This window comes from Miniopterus schreibersii (genome assembly GCF_964146895.1).
Source record: "Miniopterus schreibersii genome assembly, chromosome: 2".
Lineage (NCBI taxonomy): Eukaryota > Metazoa > Chordata > Mammalia > Chiroptera > Miniopteridae > Miniopterus > Miniopterus schreibersii.
This window is the reverse complement of record NC_138102.1, coordinates 179,473,138-179,493,631: the sequence shown is the minus strand read 5'-3', so window position 1 is coordinate 179,493,631 and position 20,494 is coordinate 179,473,138. Positions and strand designations below refer to the sequence as shown.

The window sequence follows — 20,494 nt, the reverse complement described above, 5'->3', positions numbered from 1 at the left end:
CACTGAGCCTTTGTTGTGTGGATTAGTGGCCTCATCTGGGCTCTGGGTGTCCACTTCCCTTCCCCATGAGCCTGTCCTCCAGGATCCCAGGAAGCAAATCTTCCATTGCTCCTCCTGCTCGCTCGCTCACTGGGCTCCCACTCCCCCCCCCCCCCAGTCTTGTCCCTGAGACGTGGTGCCCTGTAAGCTCCACTGGGACACCAGAGGGGAAGCTTGTGCACATCTGGCTTGGGCTGAGCACAGGTGTGTTCCTCCCCCAGCAGCTGGGACCCCAGATCGACTGTGGCACACGAGGCTGACTAAGATCAGAAGGGCTTGTTTGCAGGTGTGCGAGAGGGTCACGGATAAATTGAGGGACAGAGAAAGACGGCCAGACAGCAAACGTCCTCTCCCAAGCTGCCCTCACATTTCACCTCCTTCAAGAGCTTCCAGAATGGTCTGTGTCTCCCCTCGTGGCACTGCCCCTGCCCCCAGCCCATTCTCCACGCTGAGCCAGAACAGCCCTTAGGAATACAGATCTTACCAAGCGCCTGCTCCCAGCTTTTCAGTGGCTTCCCTTTCCCCTGCACAAAAGCTGGAAACCTCCACCCGGCCTAAAGGAACCTGTTGTAGCCTGGGGTCCCCCAAGCACAGAGCTGGAGGCCAGGCTCCCTGAGGGTTTATTTGGGAAGTGATGTCCCACAGCGGGACTGAGGGACACCGCCCCACCTGGAGCACTCATGGCCTTTGCCTCCCGTGGCCCACAGCGAGGACCAGGCCCACCCTGGCAAGGAAATGCCGGCTCTCCTCCATATGAGCAGGTGAGCCAACCGTGGGAAGCAGCACGGAGGAGGTTCCTTTCCCAGCCACTCAGGTCGGCACGACCTTGACCCGCGTGAGTTTAGTGGGGCAAACTAGAAACGCACAGAGGCTTTCTCACCAAGGCCGACGTGTGTGACAGGCCCTCTGAAGAGCACAAGGGCCGTGTGAGCAGCTTGCCGGGCGAGGTACCAATTCCCACGAGGAACAGGGAGAGTTTGTTCGCTGTTTGGAAATGCTTTGACCAGTGGGTATCTCTTCTTCTGGATCCCCCATCACTACCTCCCAGCCCAACATTAAGGAGAGAGATCTTATATTGGGGGGCTTGGCTTAGTTTGAGGAGTCATGGGAGGCTTCCCTGAAGAAGGGGCACTTGAGCCCATATTTGAAGGTTGCCCAAAGGTTGAGGAGGATGGGTCAGAAAGGACGCTGATGGAACTGCAGTGTGGCCACCCAGGCTTCCCCGCCAGGGCCCATGCTGAGTTCTCCAGCAAGGACAGTGGTCGGAAATCTGGGGCATTGGGGCACTAGACTTGGCCAGCAGGCTCTGCAGGGACGGGAGGTGGCACTGTCGGCACAGATATCACTGCTGTTGGATCTGTGCACCTGCAGCTCGGGACCTTGAGGACAATGCCACAGAGCTGCCACTTTTGACGTCAGCAGTAACAGGAGACCCAGGAGCCAGAGCAGGGAGGGGCCGATGGTTGCATCAGGAAAGGGCAGGGTGAGAGCACTGGGCACATTCCCTGGGGGACTCCTGAAACTTAGAAGAATCCAATAGGTCTGGGAAACCAGCAGAGCAGGAGGGATGGAGCCAGAGAAATACTGCTGTGTGAGGCTGCTTGGCCCGGCAGCTGGGGGGCCAGGGAAGCGGGCCACATCCACCTTCACCATCCATATTGAGAGCGGGGCCTCCCACCTCCTCTGCTTGCCTGCAGAACACAGTGGGCCAGATGAGTTTGGGTCAGGTCCAGATGAGAAAGGTGCAGAGGGCTCCCCCAGCCTCGGCCCTGCACACTGACTTAGGACGGCACTCCATTCGGGCCTCTCTGTGTCCTCCTGGACCCCCTCTGCCTCCTGCCACCCTCCTATTGTCTACCCTATCCCTCTGGGCTGGGCAGTGGTTCGCAAAAGCATATGCTAGTCACTAGGGCTGTTGGCAACGTGTTCCTGGTTTTCCCCCTTCTAGACACGTGGTAGGATTATATTCCTGTCCTTCTGGTTGGGTGGGAATGTGTAACCAGAGCTCTGACCACTGACTTTTGAATGGAAATAATATATGTCAAACCTAAGCCATAGCATTTAATGTTGATATAAGACCTTTTTCCTCTGCCAGCAACATTCCAGAGACTGGCTGCTCCATTGTCCTGGGTCCGGGAGAGAGGACTACAGGAGCAGACTGCAGGTAACCTTTGTTGCTGTAAACCACTGAGATTTGGTGGGTGTTTGTTACTGCAGCAAATCCTAGACTATCCCGACTGATACAGGCAAAACCCCTAGAAACCACGGTACTAGTTGTAGAGCACTGTGTGAAAGGTGCATATCTTTAATTTCTCATATAAGCTAGAACAATTGTTAATAATAATGAACATCACTTATTGATTGCTTGCATCATACTATGTTCTTTGGCAAACGTTTTCTCGTTAATCCCCACCGCAGCCCTGTGTGTTTGGTATTACTGACCTGTGTAGTATAATTAGTCTCATCGACGGAGATGAAGGGGCAGAGGCTAAGGGACACTAAAGATCAAGCCCATAGCTAGTAAGTGGTAGAATTGAGATTCAAATACAGGGTCCTCTGAGCCCCAAATCCTCACTCTTTCCACCACTAAGCTGCTGTTATACATAAAGATAGAAACATCAATGTGAGAGAGAAACACCAATCGGTCGCTTCCTGTGCGCACCTCGACCAGGGATCAAACTTGGAGCCTTTTGATGTGTGGGACGAAGCTCCAACCAACTGAGCCACCCGGCCAGGGCCCTCGTGTGGCCCTTTCATAGACACGCCTTCTCCCCTCCCGCCTCCACCCCTCCTTAGCCCATGGCATGACTCATCTATCTTCATTTCTATAAACTTGTTCCTTCAAGGATGTGTTATGCATGGAATGAGGCAGTAGGAAACTTTTGCAATTGTCTTTTTACACTCGGCATAATTCTCAGGAGCGTTCATTCATTTTCGTTGCTGAGCAGTACCCCACGGTGTGGATGGGCCACAGTATGCTAAGCATGCCCCTGTGGGCAGCCTCACTCATTTTTTCATCACCAGCACCTCGTAGACAGATGCTTGCATGCAAAGTAAGTCCTGAAGAGCAGCATTAGTTGCGATGAGGAGTGTGGGCTCTGGAGCTTCAGAGCCTCTATCCATGGGCGTATGAGCAAGCTGCTTCACCTCTGTCTGCCTCAGTTTTCTCATTTGTAAAATGGGGATATGGCTGTATGAAAATGAAATGAGTCAATACTTGTTATGTGCTTAGCTCAAAGCCCGGCTGATGGTAAAAACTCAATTAAAAATTAACAGTATAGTAATTAATAATGAATATCAACTGAACTGAATTGAAAATTCAAATTTGAAAATAAGAAAATTCAAGTTTGTGTTCCAAAGCATTTGAGACCTTGCTTCCCATCACATCATCAGGGTAGCTCAAACAAACTCTTATAAAAATTCTCGGAAAAAAGAAAATTCAAACTTGCAAACTGTTGAAATGGGGGGTGGGGGGCACACTGCAAAAGGAGTCCTCTTTCTTCTTGGAGCCCTCACACAGGTTCAAGCTTCCCTGGCCCTCTGAGACAGGGTTATTTGAAAATAACCAAGTGGAACCCATGGGTGATGCTGTCCTTTCGGACAGTCCACAGCCCGTCTCTGGGACAAAGGGAAACCGATTCACTCAGGCCATACTTATTGAGCTCCTACTGCTTGGGTGCCAGGCACAACCGGGTGCCAGGGATGCAGCAGGGAACAAAACAGACAACCCCTGTCCCCACGGCAGCTCATACGGTAAAAGAGGAAGCCCTTCTCTCTGTCACCCGAGTGGGAGGCATGAAGGTGACTGACACAGAAAGAGGGAGCGGAGCCGGGCAGTGGGCACCCTGGAGAGGGCGGGCGTGCCCTCAGACATGGGATTGGGTCTCCCTGCGCCTGATAAACCATCTGGTCTTCTCCCTGCCCCAGCCCCACATACTTCTTGAGTCCCCCTGCTTTTCGAGTGACACGGGGACACACTGCAGCCACAAAGGGTTACTGGGGCCGGGCTGCGAGCGGCTCCTCCTGGAAGTGATGACCTGCAGGAGCCAGCTTTGCTCTTTTCACCCTCCTGGGGTCCGCCGGTGCTAAGCCCGGTGACTGGGGGGGAGGCGCAGTCCGGCTGCAAAGCCACGTTTCCTCCGAGAGCCGCTAACTGGCCCATGACCTTGGCCTCATTAGCTTGGTGCTCTCCACCTGAGCTGCCTGGATTGGGGCCAGCCAGGGAAATTAGCTCAGGCCCACAGGCCCCTGGGAGAGGTAGCAGGCAAAAATAGACCAGAAGGAGCCGAAGACTCCTTGAGCAAGAGGGCCGTGGAGGTCATCGGCTCCAGGGCTGTTCCGGCTCCACAGATGGAGGCTGAGCCAGGGAGGGGAAGGGGCCTGGCCAAGGTCATGCTGCAATTCATGCAGAGCTGAGATAAGCATGAGCGCCATTGGATTCCCAAAGTCATGTTCTTCCCATCTGTGCCTTCCATCAATCTGTGGTCATGGAGCGATGGAACCAACCAACAGACAATAAGAATTACAGGTAATGGAGCAATTCATTGTAGGCCATTTGTTGTTTCTGTTTTTAAAAAAGCATATAAAGAAGTTTTTTTAAAAATGACCTGTAATAGAAAACTGCTGTAAGTTATTTAAATAGATAAAAAACCAGTACATTAAGAGATAGTGTCAGTGGGTAAAAATGGAAACTATGGAACTCCATTGCCTGCGTCTAAATCCCAGCTCCACTACTTGCTGTGTGTCTTTAAACAAATTACTTAATCTCTCTGTGCCTTACTTTCCTCACCTATAAAATGGGGATAACATCGGAGCCTGCTGCACAGTGGTGGGTGAGGTGCAGCTCATCCATAAAAAGCACTGTGACCTAGGGCACCACAGGACTGCACTGACTCGGTAATAGCAGGGAATGTCAACTGCACAGAAAAAGTAAAAAGCAAAGCAAAAGCCTACCTGCTCCACTGGGCCCTTTCCCATGAGGGAATCTGTGTTGACAGCTCCGGGTGGATCCTTACAGGAGATCACCCATGCAGACACCAGCACGCGTGTGTTGAGCAATATCCTTACAATATATCACTGAAGCATCCTACTTTGCACAGGTTCCTTAGCTTGTCTCATCCTATTAATAACATTTTGGGCATCTTTTTTTTTTTTTTTAAAGAATAGTTTATTGATTTTTATAGAGAGAAGAAGGGAAAGGGAGAGAGAGAAACATGGATGTGAGAGTACAACCTCAATCGGCTGCCTCTTGCACGCCCCCTACTGGGGATGGAGTCCACAATCTGGGCATGTGCCCTTGACTGGGAATTGAACTGGCAGCCTTTGGTGCACTGGATGAAGCCCAACCAACAGAGCCACACCGGCCAGGGCGCTGGGCATCTTTTTTAATCAGCTGTGTTCAAATGTACCCCTTTCTTTTTAATGGCTATGTGGTATTCCATCCTATGGCTGGGCCATAATGTACTTAACCAGACCCCCAGAGCAGATGGTCGAGCACGCAGGAGTGCTTCCGTGTGGCGGGAATGGATGGAGTCGTAGAAAATCAGGCCACAGACACAGGTGGTGGGAAAATTGTCATGGGCTTCTTTAGCAGCTTCCTGCAAATGACAAATTTCATTAACATATTGAGCACCATCTGTTTGCCTCATTACCTCAACAGTCCTCATTGGTCAACATTTTGCCACATTTGCTTTGTCACTCTTTATTATTAATTTTATTATTACCATTAATATTTTTGCTGAACCATTTAAGAGTAAATCACAGGCATTTTGACCCTTTACCCCTTAATGCTTCTATGTGTGTCTTCTAGGAAGATGGACATTCTCCTGGATAACTCCAGTACTATTATTCAAGAGTATACATTATGTAGTAATGTTAGAAGGTTGCTTGATTTAGTAAATTAAACTACAAGACACCCAGTAAAATGTGGCTTCCAGATAAACAACAAATAAATTTTTAGTGTAAATATGTCCCAAATATTACATGGGCTATATTATATTAAGAACTTATGTGTTGCTTATCTGAAATCCACATTTTACTGGGCGTCCTGTATTTTATCTGGCAACCCTATATTATTACCTAATGCACAGTCCATATTTGAGTTTTGCTGTTTGACCCACATAATGACATTTAAGCACCTTTCCTCCAACCCAGGGTTGTGTTCAGTTGTGGTGTTGCTCCCAAGCCGGCCTTTGGTCCCTGGCACTGACCATTTGCTGTTGCTGCCCCACAGACTCCTATTTCTAGAATTACGCAGACCCAGCCACAGCTGCCTGAGATTCTGCCTGGGCAGGACGGCCGGAGAGCCACCGCAGTGACCGTGGCAGCGGGGCAGTGAGAAGGGCCATCTTCCAAGGCACCATTCAAGGGACAGCAAGAAACTGTCCCTTCAAAGTGAGTAAACACCCCTCTGGACCCACTCAGGAGCCGATTCCAGCTCATTCTCAGAGAACAGAGCATCCCCCTGGAGTCTGCGTGGGTTTTCAGTCCTTACCTGAGGACATGTCTTTGTTGATTTTAGGGAGAGAGGGAGAGAGAGGAACGCCGATTGGTTGCTCCCTGTATGCGCCCCGAGCGGGCATAGAACCCACAACCTTTTTGGTGTACGGGACAATGCTGCAATCAACTGAGCCACCCGGCCAGGGCAGGATTTCTTTCTTTTTTTTTTTTTTTTTATGTTCTCAGCTCAGATTTGCAGCAGAGCAGACATCAAGGTTAGCAGGGGTGTGCTTCTCCCACAGATAATTCTGCGTCAGTTGTGTGTCACCGCGTAACATACCACCCGACGCTGAGTGGCTTAAAGCGACAAAGATTTATACACTCTCATGATGTTGTGGGTAGGAGCTGAGCAGAGCTCAGCTGCACTCAGCTGGAGATCGGGCTGGGCTGGGCTGGAAGGTCCCAGAAGGTCCCAGAAGGTCTCTCAACATTGATGCTGGCGGTGGCTGGGGTGTCTCGCCTCTTCCGCACGTGGTGCCCTTTCCTCCAGGGCTCTCTCTCCATTCTTCATGTGTCCTCGCTCTTCATCAGGGCAGCCGGGTTCCAAGAGGGAAAACCAAAAATCGCCAGGCCCCCTGAGGGCCAGGCCTGCAACTCACAAAGCAACACTCCTTCTGCATTTGACCGGTCAGATCAAGTCCCACGGCCAGACCCAGACTTGGCCGCTGCTTTTGACGGGAGGAGCAGCATGCACCTGCAGGGGGGGGCAAGCTGTTGGTGGGCGCGTTTGGAGACCTCACCAGACCTCCCCTCCCAGACATCTCAGGAAGCGAAAGGCAAGGAAGGGAACCGGAGTACAGACCCAAGTTGTCATGAGAGGCTTTTGCTCCCTTGACACATGGAACCTGGGTGTTCACTGGGCCTTTCTCCTTAAAGTCGCTTTGATCTTCAGCTTAAACCTGAGCACACGATACCTGCACGTTTATTGAGAACCTGTGAAGACACAGGAAACTGATAAGGTGTTGTCTCTGGGGAGGGAAACTGGGGGCCTAGTAAGCAGATTTATTAATACTTTATATACTTTTGAATTCTGTAACATGGACTTTTTAATTGTTTTTTTTTTTTTTTTAATTTATTGATTGATTTTAGAGGGGTGAAGAGAGAGAGAGAGATTGATTGATTTGCTGTTCCACTTATTTATGCATTCATTCGCTGATTCTTATATGTGCCCTGACCAGGGATCAAACCTGCAACCTTGGCTTATCGGGATGACACTCTAACCAGCTGAGCTACCTGGCCAGAGCCAAAGCATGGACTTTTATTACTTGGTCAAAAATATGTAGTTTAGAATTGACCTAACCAAGGTCACTCAGTACAAGGAGGCAGAGAAGGGACTCATACCCAGATCTGCAACCCTGAGCCTGAGCTCATTCCCAGTGTCACAAGAGGTCACATAAATCCACTGTTTTAACCTAAATCCATTCACTTGGGCACTGCTGGGACATGAAAGAGTAGCTTAAATCCAAGGGAAGACACAGATGGCTGCACCTGCAACACAGAAATGACAGTCTCAGGGGCCTGCTGGGATTTGAGCTGCTTTCAAAAGGAGCAAAATCTCCAAGTTTGGAGCATGGTGACATACCCCAGAGAGAGCCCTGAGCTAGTGGGATGAACTCGGTCCCTGGGGCGAAAGGATCTGGGTCCCTGTAAACTACAGCTGTGACCTTGAAGAGGTCACCCGGCCTCTCCGAGCCTTGATTCCTTCATCGGGGAAATGGGGAAGATAATATTCCCTATGCTATGGGTCCACCGTGAGTCTAGCAAACTCCCAACGGTGAGGTGTCAGATCCCAGTAAGCCCCTGGGGTCTGCTGAGGGACGTGGCAGGTGGCTGGCTCTCTCTGTGCCCCCGTGGAACACATTAGTGAGCTCAGCTCTTTCTGGGGACTCTTGTATTTGTGGTAGAGTGTGTGGCCTAGGACAGTCTTTCCCTCTTCCTAGTCTGTAAAGTGCATGGGCGGGGGAGGGTGCTCTTGGGTCCCTCCCCACCCTAGGGTTCCAGGATTCAGGGCCCTTCTCTGCTGAGTATTCACATGTGATTGACTCCTCGTTGCCCCAGCATGATCCTCACCAGCGTGCTCAGTGAGAGGAGGGGTGGCTGGAGCAGGGCCCCAGGGAGGGCGCCACGCTGGGCAGGGGCGTCTGGCATATCCATCTCTGCCTCAGCCCCTGGCCTGCTCCCCACTTCCCAGTGGAAACTGTGCAGTCTGTGTCTGCCTCCCCTGCATCTGTTTCAGGAATGTTGGTAACTGGACGTTCTTAACATTGAACCTGGCTCCACCAACACCCGCAAGCAGAAAAATTCCAGGCCAGAGCGATTTGCCAATCTGCAGGAAGCAGCCTTCTGGGCAGAGTGGGTGGCAGTTTGGGCCCCGAGATAGGTTCACAGTCTCTCCAACACGTGGGGCCCTGACCCCCTCCCCCTCCCTCTGGGCCAGTCCTACCTTCCCCCTCCCAAACCTTCTCTTGGGCTCCCAGCCACTAGGGGGAGGGCGCTTCTGTTGGCTTAGCCCTTCCCTGCCTCCCCTCCGCATCTCGGCCCTCCTCTCTGCACCGCCGCCTCCCCAGGCCTCAGTCCAGCTTTCCTCCCAAGCTCGAGCTTTCTGCTCTGAGCAGTGACGACAATGGTCTCCACTGGTCCGTAACCAGCTGCCCTGTCCCGTCCCTATGGTGCCGCTTCTCCTCTCAACAGCCCTGCAAGGTGAGCGTTACCACAGTTCCCTTTTCACAGCGGGGGAACGGAGACCTTAAAAAGTAGTCAAATCACTTGTCTGGGGTCACAGCTAGGAGGCTGCCCAGCCGTGAGTCCAGTCCTGGCCAACAGCAGAAGTCTCCTGAAGCGGGGCCCTAGCTCCCTGAGCCCCACAGGCCCCTGGGAGCCCCTGCTTCACGCGTGTGGCCAGATTAGAGGCGTGAGACACACGTGCAGCTCCCTTGTCAACGGCAAAGTCCTTGAGAATGAGGGCCAGGCGTTACTCATCTCCTCCCTAGGGCCCAGCAAGCGCTGGACACTGAAGGGACCTTCCAGTGTAGTCAGAAGGGACATGGGACAGGGAAACTGCTTGGCACCCTGGGGGCTGGCTCAGGAAGCGATGCCCCCCACCCCCTGTGGACAGCCAACCTGTACGGGGTCCTTGCCCCACAGCCCAGAGGGGGAACAGGGTGCCCTCTGGGGCTGGCTTTCTGGCTCCAGGGGACTGGGCTGCAGGTCACTATTTGTGTTTCCAGCAAAATCTTTGTGAAACACATAAGCCTCCTGCGGTGTGCTCAGAGCTGTCAAGGTGGGCCCTTGCCTTCCTTCCCCCGCACCGCTCCCTCCTCCCCCCAGCCCACCGAACCGCCAGGTAATTAGAAAAAGATGTAGAGCATCTTAAAAACGTCTGATGAAGTGCAGTGGAAGTCACTCCTGCGTCATGGAAAATACTAGCTCTCCAAAGGCCGCCTGTTTCCTGCTCCACCCGCCGCCCGCCCCGGCCCGGGCTCCGTCCCTGACTGTGGTGCGCAGGGAGGCGGGCAGCTGGTGGGCCCTGGGCATTCCACTGAAATGGGCGGCGGAGGAAATTCTCCCCAGTGGAGCCCTAACCAAAAATACAGCTGGTCTGTTTCCAGAGGGCACACAGTGGGCATATTAATAGAAACGTCATGTTTGTGACTGCAGAGAGCCCGTTAGCGAATCGTGCCTAAGCCCTGACTGCTGCTTGGAATCTCCACTCAGCACCTTGTGCTCCAGTTATTTGCGCCTGGAGTCAGGTAGCTCCAGTGTTGAAGGGGCTGCTCTGCCATTTCCTGGCCGTGTAACCTTGAGCAAGTCACTTAACCTCTCTGAGCATCAGACTGCTCATCTGTAAAATGTCAGGAGCAGCGATTCCTTCCAGTCCTTTCTCTAAGTATTGCCATCAGGACCAAGTGAAGTTAACCACTGATGGTGACCCCAAGGCCTTTAAATCCATTGCCTCTGATTTGGAAAACTCCCAGAAAACCTTCCACTGTTCACAGCCTTCCCCTTCTGCACATGTTTTGGGCTGTGGTTCCTCCCACAAATTGATTCTGTATGCTTTCTGTCCTGAGATGCCTCAACATTACTAGTCCACCAATGCCGCTCAGCTTCCAGCTCTATTTGGATCTATTGATTTTAAGTATTTCTTTTCTGTCGTGGCTGGGGATTGAGGATGAAAGTATTAGTGAAAGCATGTGCTCAGTCTAGCATCTTGATTCGACTCCCAAGAAAGATAATTTTAAAAAGTGTTGCTGAGTAGTATAAAATTAACTCTCCCCACCACTGCCCAGCCTTGACATTTTAAGAGCCCACAGCATGGATGTGGATATCAGGCTCATGTTTCCTTTTAATGTGACATGCTGACAAGATGTGTTGAGGCAGGTTTTCCTCCAACAATGGCTCTGCCATCTGCACCCTTTATGTAACCTAACAACCCTCCCATTGAGTGGACCCATGTCTTCTCCCCTTGAGCTGGGGCAGACCCTTGTGACTACCTCATGGCAGAATTCACTGTGTAACTTCTGAGGCTAGATTGTTAAAATGCCGTGTTCTGCCACTTTGCTCTCTTAGGACACTGACTCTTGAAACCCAGCCACCATGCTAGGAGGAAGCCCAAATTAACCCAAATGAAGAAACACCTGGAGAGGCCACGTGCAGCCCAGCTGACAGGCATGTGAGTGAAGACAGATGATTGCAGGCCTCACCTGCCAGGTCACCCCAAGACTTTGAGTCTTCCCAGCTGAGACCCCAAACATTATGGGACAGAGACAATCTGTCCCTGCTGTGCCCTGTGCAAATTCCTGACCCATAGAATCCATAAACACAAACACTTTTAAAATATATATATCTTTATTGATTTCAGAGAGAGGAAAGGAGAGAGGGAGAGAGAGAAACAGCAATGACAAGAGTGTCGTTGATCGGCTGCCTCCTGCACGCCCCTGACTGGGGATCGAGCCCGCAGCCCGGGCACGTGGCCGGACCCGGAATCGAACCCCGATCTCCTGGATCCTAGGCTGACGCTCAACCACTGAGCCACGCCGGCCGGGCACAATTAAACACTTCCTAATTCCGAGATAAAGCAACCTAAAATCGTAACTGGAACTTGAGCTACAGACCATCCTCACATTGCCCTCCCTGCCGGGAATGCCCTTTACTTTCTTCTTTACCTGGATAATTCTCCCTCATTCTTTAAGAATCAGCTCCAGCTCCAGCTCCAGCTCCAGCTCCAGCAAGTCTTCCTTGACCAGTCCAGCCCATGGGGATCGAATCCCCCTTTGGACTTTGCTGACCATCTTTCTAGTTTTCTAGAGAGAGGTAACATGGAATGGGGATGATGGAAATAGATGTGGAAATCTAGTGTGGGCATCGGAAACATCTGGGAATGTTCACCGCAATGGTGTTTGTGGTCATACACAACCAGAGCAACCTGAACGTCCGTCAGGAGAAGAGGGATTAAATAAATTAAGGTACCTCTAAACGATGGAACGGTATGGAGGTATTTAAAAAGATTGAGGAGCCCAGCCAGTGTGGCTCAGTGGTTGAGCGTTGTCCCCATGCATTGAGAGGTCGCAGGTTCAATTCCTGGTCAGGGCACATGTCCAGGCCGTGGGCTCGATCCCCAGTAGGAGGCGTGCAGGAGGCAGCTGATCCATGTTTCTCTCTTATCTATGTTTCTATCTCTCTCTCCTACTCCCTTCTTCTCTCTCTAAAATCAATAAAAACATATTTTAAAAAAATATATAAGAATAAGGAGACTGTGTACTTATAAGGAAGGACCAGCAGAGTCAGCAGACATATGTCAATATGTCCTCAATATGTTGTTGTGAAAACAAAGCAGGTTACAGAATGCTGTATTGTTATAAAACAAAGAGATTTCTGTGTATACATACAGGTGTTTTTATTTTATCTCTGTATATTTATGTCTCATTCCAGCTTAGTTTTAGTTCTGTCTACAATCTATCTATCATCTGTCTGTCTATCTGGAAGGTTACTGTAGTGGACACTGATTGTTTCTACCTGTCCAGAGATGCTCATTCTGTCTTCTCCTGGAAATAGTAGCCAGGTCTCCTTTGGGGAACTGTTTCTTCCCACATCTGTCCCTGTGGTTTGGTAAGACTCTGTTCCTCCCACCACCCCCAGGGCTGGAGCAAGGGGCTCAGACATGGCCAATCGGAGCACCAACTTTCTCAGCCACAGTGACGGGTTTGGACAACTGCGCCCCTCCAATCACAAGTCAGGCCTTGAGTGGGCATCACAAAGAAGGCTCCTCTCCCGGGAGCTCTGACTCTCAGTGATTGAGGAGAAATGATTGGAGCTGCCTCTCCCAACAGCAGTGCCCTGGTGAGCCTGCAGGTCAGCTTCTGGGTTGTCAGAACTGAGCAAACTCACGTCCTTCCAATGAGTTCCATCGTTGCTCACACTCCCCAGGGCTGGTATCTGTGCGTGAAACCAAAACGCCCTGATAGATAGACTCTCAATATTCTAACAGTGGTTACCTCTGAGGAGTGAGAGTTGCAAGACCTTCAAGTTATCTCTCTATATTATTTATAATTTTTTATTAACATATTCTACTTTTATAACGTAAAAAGATATTGGACTGCGGATGTCTTTTTTGGCTTCTACCCATCCTTTCATTACCCACCTTCCTAACTTCCTTTAAATAGGTCTCTTTGGTTATAAGTGATGTAAAGCACACCAAGGGGGGCTATATGTATATGTATTTTAACAGCTTTATTGAGATATATTTCACATACCATAAAATTTTCCCTTTAAAAGTATACACTTCAGTGGGTTTCCATATAGTCACGGAGCTGTGCAACCGTCCCCACTAGCTAACTCCAAAACATTTCATCACCCCAAAGGAGCCCTGTACACAATAGCACTCTCTCCCCATTTCCCTCTCCCCCAGCCCCTGGCAACCTCCAATCTGTTTTTTGTTCCTGTGGATTTGCCTACTCTGGCTGTTTCATATAAATACAATTATATAATATGTAATCCTTTGTGACTGGCTTCTTTCACTTAGCGTAATGTTTTTAAGGTTCTAATGGCTGATTAATAGATGAGTGAATGAGTTTAGAATGAGTGTCACTGAGCTGGCAGGTGGCAGAGCCAGAACTTGAATCTGTCTTGCACCCTAGATTCAGTGCTCTGTCCACTGCTGTGCCCCAGGAGTGTCCAGAGTCACCTGACAGCCCACCTGGCTGGGATGGTTTGTGTGCAACCTCTGACTGGCTCAATTCATCCATCAAATCAGGGCAATGGGCTGCTCCCCGGTGATGCAGCCATCAAGGCCAGAGAGGAGCAACATATACCAGCCTCCCTCACTGAAGACCATCAAGATTCACTGGAATTTAAACTTGTCTAAAGGTAACTAAAGGCCACCCTGCCCTTACTTCTCACTGTGACTCTGCTTTAAGACCAAAGCTTTTTCCGTAAATCACACCAAATGTTTCTGGGATGGGAATCTAAATTCTGAGGAGGGATCCACCAAGAAGGTCAGAAAATATGGAATCCACTGGAAAGCGATTTCTGGTTAAAAAAAATCACGTCTCATTAAATATCAAAGTACCTTTGGCTCTCAACAGGAGGACTCTTGTGCGGCACTGGCCCTTCATGGAGATGCGATCACATGGCCACGTTGAACTTCCTCTGAGTAAACAAGGCCTTTGGCCAGATTTATCAAAAACTAAACCAAACTAAAAGGAAACAACAAAAACCCACGATGCACAGTTAAATTTGAATTTCCAATAAACAACACATAACTCTTTAGTATTACTATGTCTGATGCAGTACTTAGGACATATTATTTAATTGCTTATTCACTTAATTATTTAATGTGTCTTAAATATTGCATTGGATATATTAGTACTAAAATTATTTGTTGTTTATCTGAAAATGAAAGCTAACTGGGCATCCTGTATTTTATCTGGCAACCCTATCATGAAGAGAAAAGAGGTGTGTGGCTGCTCTGATAGCTCAAGGGCCGATGATGTCCTTGGTAGAGGCCCTCTTTGTCAGGCTTCTGCCTTGTTCATTCGAAGAAAGATTGCCAGTAGGTCCCCAGAAACTAGCACCTGGCCCAGAGAGGGAAACCGTAAATATTTATCAGGCTGCACATCCTACTGGGGGCCAGGCCCTGTGCCCACGGGAGATCAGAGTCTACTGGGGGTGGAGTCAAGGGCTGTGACAGGGGAGAGCGTGGGTGAGGGGGCCCATGCTACCTGGAGTCTGGGTGGAGGGGTCAGGAAAGGCTTCTAGAGTTAGATGAAACCTGACATGAGTGGAATGGAAGCAGAGGTTCCCTTAAGCAGCGGCAGGGAGGCCCGAGAAAGCTTGTGAACTGCATGTAGTGGGGCTGGAAGGAGCCAGCAGGCCCGGGGAAGGTGGGGAAGGGATGTCCCTGTCGGAGGCGGGCGCAGCAGAGGAGAGGAACACAGGTTCACGGGAGCTGGTTCAGAGGAGGGTGAAGTAATAGAGATAGGGGTGCGGGTTATTGCTTCATGTGCCCCTCATTCCCAGAGTAACCCTTGAGATTTCTGTGCACACATCCTTATGGTTTACCAAGGAGGGGAGGTAAATGCCCAGTGCGATAGCGGCTGCCACCTCGTGGTGATGTTTATAAAGACACCCTCGGGGGAAACCGCCTCGGCCCACCCGCGTCAGTTCTGTTCCAGCCGCGGTGGTGGTGATTAGATATCGTTTACCGAGCTCCTACAACGTGTAGCATACATCACTTCACTGAATTCTGGCAATAATCCTTCAAGGTAGGTATTTTTGTCCCCATTTTGCAGATGACAAAGCCAAGCCAAAGAGAAGTCGAGTAACTTGCTCAAGGTCACACAGCTAGGAACACAAGGATCCAACATTTGAACCCAGGTCTTTCTGGCCACAAAGCTCATGTATTTGCCACTGCACAATGGTGCCAAATCTATTAATATGCTGCCTTGCACTTAAAATGATATAAATATATAATAATATATACAAACAGGATAATATGGTTTGTGGCAGGCACGGTCTCTCTTTCTCCCACTGGCCCGATGGTGAAGGAGCGGCCACGTCGTAGGCCGCCCCATGGAGAAGCCCACATGGCAAGGAGCTGAGGCCCTCGGTCCAACCGAATCCTACCACTGAATGAGCTTGAAAGTGGATCCTGCCCCGGTTGGATTTTGGGGTAACTGTGGTCTCCCGCCTGTCACCTTGACTGAGACCCTGAGCTGGAGGGCCCAGCTAAGCTGCACCCAGCTTCCTGACCCACAGAAACTGTGGTGTCTGCTGTTTTAGAGTAATTTGTTAGGCAGCAAGAGAGAGCTAGTACACTGTTCTTGGCATGTCTTCCTCCCAAATCTCATTAGTCAAATTAGGTGGCGTTTATGAAGGTGCTGGGAAATGTTGGGCATGACAGAGGGACAAAGAGTGACGTTAGAAGAGGCGGTGCCATCTCATGATTTAGGGCCCAGACTTCGGAGCCAGACTGCTTGGGCTTGTTTCCAGGCTCTGCCACTTCCCAGCTGTGTGACTTTGGGCAGGCTGCTGTCTCTCTGTGCTTCAGATTCCTCTAGACCAGGGGTGGGGAACGTCTGGCAAAATCATTTGGTCTGACCCTGCCAAGGCAACCGCAAGCAGGACTCGAAATTCAATAAATCTAGGAGCTTTTTTCATGGCAATGATAATTTCCTATGGCCCTCAAATGATTTATAAATACCCAAATGGCCCTTGGCAGAAAAAAGGTTCCCCACCCCTGCTCTATAACATGGAAATAATAAGCACCTTCCTTAGAGGATCAGGTATCAGAGAAGAGAATAAATATCAACTCTCGTCGCCCAGCTGGTGTTGCTCAGCGGTTGAGCATCAGCCCAGGAACCCCGAGGTCACTGGTTGGATCCCAGTCAGGGCCCGGGCCCGGATTGCTGGCTCGATCCCCAGCAGGGGGCGTGCAGGAGGCAGCTGATCAATGATGTTTCTCTCTCACCGATGTTTCTCGCTCTCTCCCTCTCCCTTTTTCTTTCTCTAAAAAATCAATAAAAACTTATTTAAAAAAAAATTTTTTTAAATACCAACTCTGGTGAGAATCCCAGTGACCTTCACCTCTTTCCCACCTCTTCCCCAGTGTCCAAAACACAAGGAAAGAAGCGCCCTGGAGCAATCTCACTAGCTAAACTCGGGGAGCACGTGCCAGGCGCGGCCCCAGGGGCTGTCTGGCAAGCTCCGCCCTTCTGCGCCACCCCGTGAGAAAGGCACTGAGGTCCCATCCGGGGTCACCGCAGCAGGAGGGGACGTGGGTATGGCTGGAAAGATGGCTATGGACAGAGAGGAAGGACTTGGAGGCCGGGGGGGCTGCAGGAGCATGCGAACCCAGTAGGGGGGCGGTTCTGACTGCACCCCACCCTGGTGTCGCAGGGAGGGGTGCTTGGGAGCTCTCTGCCTCTGGCCACCCAGGGCAGCAGCTGAAGGGGACCAGGGGGCGTCTAGCAGGTGGGTATATGGGTGCTCCCTGTAAAACTGATTCCATTTTCCTGCTTGTTTGAAAATTTTCATAATAAGATGTTGGAAAATTATTAGCCAAGGGGGAGATAGAGCGAGAATAAAAGCGTGATGGGACAGGAATGAGAGAGAACAAAAAAGGGGGGGATGAAAAGGATCAGGGTCCGAGGGAGAGCGCGGAGACTGTCCACGGACTCAGGAGTTTCAGACGATTTAGAGCAACTAAGTCACTTGGATGTCACATAGGCGGCCCTTCTTGCTTTCCAGACGAGGAAACCTCTGTCGGCTCAAGGTCACCCAGCCAGGACAGTGGCACCGCTCCCGTCACAGCACCCAGCTGCCTCGAGTTTTGGATACAAAGCAGCCGAGGGCTTTCCCCAGGGCGTGGGCCTGGCGCAGGACGTCCCCCGAGTCTCTGTCTCGGCCAGAGGGGGAGCCAAGGCAGGCCGTGGGAGCTGTGGGGGCCCCACGGGAGGAGGGGTGCTCAAAAAGCCTAAGAGGGGCGCGGGCCACAGGGACAGGCCTGCCCTGTTCTGAGCAGGCCTGGTGTGTGAAAACCCCGCCCCGTGTCCCTTGCAGAAGTATTTTATTAGAAAGCCTCTCCAGAAGTGTGTAAGTCCGCTTTTGTCGCCGTGTCATATTTCAGCCCACATTTCACTCTCTCAGAACCCCCCTCCCCACCAAGGGGCCCCCTGCGATGAAAAGGAACCAGTGTGACGAAACAGCCGCAGCACCAGGGCCCCGGACACCCCGGGCTTCCCATTAGCTGGTGACATCGGATGCGGCACTTGGGTTCCCCGCCCCTCAGTTTTCTCACCTGTGAAATGGTGAGTTACCTCCCCAGGCCCTGGGAAACGAGCTCAGATAAGATACACACCAGGCTTAATGCAGCATCTTGCCTGTAGAACACACAGTGCGTGGTGAGTAATGCTGCTGTTTTTGTTGTGGTTGGGTGTGATTTTATTTATTAAGTCTTAAAGACGCATCCACTTAGCAGCTTTCACAAGAGGCAAGTAGCATCCCCTCCAAACCGCCGCTTCCTTCTCTGCAAAGTAAGGTGAGTAAGTCCCGCTCCAAAGCTCGTGGAAACTTGGGACAAAAATGCAAATTGCCTGGCTCGTGGCCAGAAAGGGCCGAGCCCCAGCCCTCGCCCCAGGCCCCCCATGCCCAGGGCGGACGTCACCACCGAGCCTGGGGGCTGCCTCCTGTCAACGCGTGAGTGAAGCTGAGGGTGCAGGTGAATTTTATTTTCCATCCTTGGCAGGTACTCAGTGAACCTGAATTCCCATGACCCTCTCCACCACCTTTCCTTCCCAAATAACTACCCCCCAGGTGCTGACCTGCAACTTGGAAGAGGCTGTGCTCAGGTTGCAGGGGCCCGAGAATTATACAGTGCTCCAGAGACATGGTGCTACTGTGTCCCCTGCCATCTAGAAACCCTTGGGTTTCCCAGAAAGGGCTTCTGGTGAGAGAAAGGCCCCCCGGGGGGGGGGGGGATTGAGGTTCCAGGAGCTCTGAGACCCCACATCCAAAATCAGCAGCTGAAATTTCTTCTTCAGAGCTGTATTCCTTGGCTTTTACATATTTTGAAAATGAAAACACACCAGGAAGAATAACTCCATTAGCTATTTCAGTGATTTATTATATTATTAGGAACCAAGAGATGGCTTTGAAAGTCCTGAGTACACCAAGGATTGGGGAAAACTATGAGGAATGGAATTAGTTCTGAAAATAAAATTTGACTATAGATTTCTAGAACAGTGCTGAGCTTGAAGGTAGGCAGAACTGAGTTCAAATTCAAGCCAAACAACAATTAGCTGTGTGACCTTGGCCAAGTCCCTTAACCCCTTTGAGCCCAAATTTTCTTCTATGTAAAATTGGGATAATGATATTCATTATTTTTTTATTATTATTAAGGCTCTCTTACTTTAAAATCCACTCTCAAATGAGATAATGGACAGAAAAGTGCTTCCTAATAAATTTCCCACTAGAGAGTTATGAGAGAAATCCAACTCCAATTAGCTAAAGCTGTATAAAGGAACTTATTGGCTCATGTAATAAAAAACCAGAGATGAAGTACCTTCAGGCATAGTTGGATCCAGGAGATGGAACCATATTTTTCTGGCTGTCTCACCACCTCTCATCTTTCTAAGCTGACCTAGTTTTCTCCTACTGCGTATAGTTTCTTCCAAGTGCCCAGGGAAGATGGCCACCAACTGCAATAAATAAATTTCCTCCTAGTTTAACAACTCCAAGGCAAAAGAGAGGCCCCTTCCCAATCCCCCCCATACTTCATCATATCAATCCCAGGGAAAATTCTATTTATTTATTTTTATATCTTTATTGATTTCAGAGAGGAAAGGAGAGGGAGAGAGAGATAGAAACATCAATGATGAGAGAGTCATTGATCGGCTGCCTCCTGCACGTCCCTGACTGGGGATCAAGCCCGCAACCCGGGCATGTGCCCTGACCAGGAATCGAACCCCGATCGCCTGGATCCTAGGTCGACGCTCAACCGCTGAGCCACGCCGGCTGGGCCAGGCAGGAAAATTCTAAATGGCACTGTTTTGATCATGGGTCCTATGGACTGATCACTGTTGTTGGGAAACGATCCAATCTGAGTTACTGACCTACCTCCTAACTAGGGGTGGGTAGGTGGATGGACTGTATGACTGACAGCCCCAGGAGACCTACATGTCTGGGGGAGGGGCGGGGCAGGAGTAAAGTTCTGGACCATCAAAAACCAGAGCCGCCAGGCGGGGTCTCTGTTTGCAGGAGGCCCAAGTTGCCTCATGAGAGAGACAATGTCAAATGAGCTGGGGCTGCCATATGGAGGAATAAAAAATGCTCCCTCTGGCCCAGCCGGAGTGGCTCAGTTGGTAGAGCGTCATCATGTGCACCAAGAGGTTGCTGGTTCGGTTCTGGGTCAGGGACATACCTGGGTTTCAGGTATGATCCCTGGTTGGGGGCGTATGGAAGGCAACCTATTGTGTCTCTCTCACATCCACATTTCTCTCCCTCCCTCCTTCCCTCCCTTCTTCTCTAAAAATCAATGGAAAAAATATCCTTGGGTGATGATTTAAGCAATCTGCGATGCTTACCCTATGTGCACTGCATTTTCAACACCTTGCAGCTGTTGAGAAATTGCTGGCCTCACGAGCCCCATTCTCCCCACCACAGGCCACTGGCTTCCCAGCCTTCCGGCCGCTAAGACTCCGGCAGGTGTCCCCCATCCACAATCAGACTCGCCCGGGGACACTTGGAAAAGGAAGGGAGAGCTTAGAGGAAGAGGCTCTGTCCGTGAGGGTGGCTGCTGCGCTCAGTTTAGGGTGAAACTCGTACAGAAATGTCCTAGTGGAGCAGCAGGAGCGGTGGCCTTTTCTCATCCAGCTGTTCCTGTGGCCATCTCGGGGCACTGGTCCTGGAAGCTTAGCCTTGAGCCAAGCCCGCCAGTGCCTCAACCGATTCCGTGAGTTCATAT

At 50.7% G+C, this 20,494-nt stretch overlaps 1 long non-coding RNA gene across 2 annotated transcripts; it reads left to right on the top strand.

Annotated features, from left to right (window-relative positions):
* Positions 1–4,326: 4,326 nt before the first annotated feature.
* Positions 4,327–17,627, top strand: LOC308553136. Of its 2 annotated transcripts, XR_013998191.1 has the most exons (4): positions 4,327–4,567; positions 6,272–6,432; positions 13,671–13,899; positions 17,281–17,627. It is a non-coding gene; the product is annotated as an uncharacterized lncRNA (long non-coding RNA). The 2 variants fall into 2 exon arrangements; XR_013998192.1 differs by lacking the exons at positions 4,327–4,567; positions 6,272–6,432 and adding an exon at positions 9,110–9,237 and having other exon boundaries at positions 17,281–17,619.
* Positions 17,628–20,494: the final 2,867 nt, after the last annotated feature.